General features: G+C 35.7%; 1 pseudogene; it reads left to right on the top strand.

Annotated features, from left to right (window-relative positions):
* Positions 1 to 1,007: 1,007 nt before the first annotated feature.
* On the top strand, positions 1,008 to 2,834 carry LOC112728697 (MDIS1-interacting receptor like kinase 2-like; annotated as a pseudogene).
* Positions 2,835 to 3,050: the final 216 nt, after the last annotated feature.

Raw genomic sequence — 3,050 nt, 5'->3', positions numbered from 1 at the left:
TATCAGCCCAAACTTCATTAACACGCGCATTAAGTCATTTTGAATGGAGCGTAACTATACGCGCCCCACTCAAATGGTTCCTCTTCTTCTTCTTCTTCTTCTTCTTCTCTTCTTCTTCTCTTCTTCTTCTTCTTCGTCTTCGTCTTCTTCTTCTTCTTCCTCTTCCTCTTCCTCTTCCTCTTCCTCTTCCTCCTCTTCTTCTTCGTTTTTTTTCGATTTTCATGGTTTCTGAAATTCTTCTTATTCTTCTTGCTGCACGTTCTTCTTCCTCTTACTCTTCTTCTTCTCTTTTTCTTTCGTTTCTGCACGTTCTTCTTCCTCGTTTTCCTCTTCTTCTTCTTCATTTACGTCTTTTCTCTCTGTTTTCTCGTTTTTTTTTCGATTTTTCATGGTAAAATCGTCTTTGAAGAAGAAGAAGCAGCAGAAGATGAGGAGGAGAAAGAGAAAGAGTTCTGAATTATGCATAAGATGTACTTCAACGAATTTTGGGTGTATTTTCTTAAATCCTTTGGGTGTATTTTCTGTAACCCTTTGGGTGTATTTGAGTGATATCTGACTGATATCTATGGGTGTATCTGACTCATATCTATGGGTGTATTTTTCATTTCAGAAAAAACGGCAAGCATTACAGAAATACACCCAAACGATTACATCAAATACACCCAAGAGATTACAGAAATACACCCAAACGGTTACAGGAATTCACCCAAACGACACCCAAAAGATTACAGAAAATACACCCAAAGGATTTAAAGAAATACACCCAAAATCATGCATAATTCAGAACTCTTTCTCTTTCTCCTCCTCATCTTCTGCTACTTCTTCTTCAAAAACGATTTCAGAACTTGATGTCAAAAAACAATAGAAATCGAGAATAACGAAGAAAGAAAACAGAGAGAAAAGCACGTAAATGAAGAAGGAGAAAGAGAAGGCAAGAAACAAAAGAAAAGAAGAAGAAGAAGAGGAAGAAGAAGAAGAACGTGCAGCAAGAAGAAGAAGAACGTGCAATGAAAACGTGCCGTAACAGTATGTGGAGGAACTAACGTCAACGACGAAGAACAAACCAGTGAGAAAGGAGGAGAAAAGAACGATCGAAAAAGAAGGAGAAGAAGAAGGGATGTAGCGCGTTGTACGTGGAACAGCGCGTAATTTAACCAACTTGGACTATTTGCTTTTCTCATCAAATCAATTGTCTGGTCCAATACCATAAAATATTGCAAACACAAGTATTTGGCATATAGACCTCTCTCATAAGCTACTAACAGGATCTACTAAATTTCCTAACCATGCTTGTTTTTCTCCTATAACACTAGATTTAAGTTACAACTTGTTGAATGGAAGCATAGTTTCTCAAACTGGTTGTGTTGTTAAGCTTAACCTTAGTCATAATTTTCTCAGTGGTGACATTCCATTTATCTTTGGAGTGAATTCAATGATGGAGAGTTTGGATCTCAGTTATAATAATTTCACAGGGAAACTGCACAAGAAACTTGCTAATCTTAGATACATAAACCTTTCATACAATTCATTTGACTTTTCTCAAGACATCACGAACTCAAAGTCACAATTACCTCATTATTGTTACTTTCAGCAAGAGTCATTAACTATTTGCAACACACCAAGCTTCAAATCCTGTCAAACAAGCAAAAGTAAGCACCTGCTTGTAAAAGTTCTTCCTATAACCTGCATCATTCTTCTCACAATTATACTGATAATACTTTTCGCAAGATGCACCAAAAGTAAGAAAGTCGAGGAAAGAACAGCAAAAAATGGAGACTTGTTTTCTATATGGAACTATAATGGGAAAATTGCTTTTGAAGATATCATTGAAGCAACATAGGACTTTGATATCAGATATTGCATAGGAACTAGTGCATATGGTAGTGTGTATAGAACACAACTTCCAAGTGGCAAAGTTGTTGCATTGAAGAAACTTTACCAAAGAGTCTCAAAATCCATCTTTTTGACAAGAGTTTCCACAATGAGGTAAAGATGTTATCACAAATCGTTCATAGAAACATTGTCAAGCTTCATGATTTTTGTCTCCACAATCGGTGCATGTTTTTGGTATATGAATACCTGGAAAGAGAAAGCTTATTTTATGCCTTGACCATTGATGATGATAAAGCTAAGGAACTAAGTTAGAGCAAGAGGTTTAATATCATTAGTGGAACAGCTAATGCTTTAGCTTACATGCATCATGAGTGTTCTCCGCCAATAGTTCATAGAGATGTAACATGTAACAACATTTTATTGAACTCAGAGTTGCATGCTGTTGTCTCAGACTTTGGAACTGCTAAGCTTCTTGATCCTGATTCTTCAAATCAAACATTACAAGTTAGAACATATGAGTACCTTTGCACCAGGTGAAACTTTCTTGAAAAATCTTGATACTTTTGCTAAATAGATTTAGTCCTTGAATATGAAAAATTAGGTTCATTGACACCATTCTTGGTCTGTTGTGAAGCGTTGGCCTATACAATGACCGTGAGTCTGTGACAGAGAAGTATGATGTCTACAATTTTGCAGTGGTGGCATTGGAAGCATTAATGGGAAGACACCCAAGAGAGATAATCTTGTCTTTGTTCGACTCTTCTAACAAAATCATAATGGTAAAAGATGTCTTGGATTCATGTATTCCTCTACCTTCAAATAAAAAAGATGTTCAGGCTATAATTCATATAGTAACGCTCGCATTAGCATGCTTGTGTTCTAATCCAAAGTCAAGACCATCAATACAGCAAGTGACTCACGAACTTTCTACTTTCAAAGAATCACTACTTTTGCCTTTTACTGAAATTACATTTTATCTTAATTGTGTTTGGATTGTTTGAGCTACACTTAATAATAATGTAAATTTTGTTCCTCCTGTTATTGCATCTTGTGTTGATGAAGCATGCAAGAAAATTGTTAGTAAATTAAACCAAGTTGTCACTTAGAAGATTGAGGAAACTACAAGAATTCAAGTAGCAAGACATTAAGTCAAACAAAAATTGATAAATGCCAACTCATAAAGTAACAAGTCGAAGATGTGTGCTTGATATTTAGTA

This window comes from Arachis hypogaea, chromosome 2 (genome assembly GCF_003086295.3).
Source record: "Arachis hypogaea cultivar Tifrunner chromosome 2, arahy.Tifrunner.gnm2.J5K5, whole genome shotgun sequence".
Classification (NCBI taxonomy): domain Eukaryota; kingdom Viridiplantae; phylum Streptophyta; class Magnoliopsida; order Fabales; family Fabaceae; genus Arachis; species Arachis hypogaea.
The sequence above is the reverse complement of the archived record's forward strand: the minus strand, read 5'-3'. Positions and strand labels throughout refer to the sequence as shown.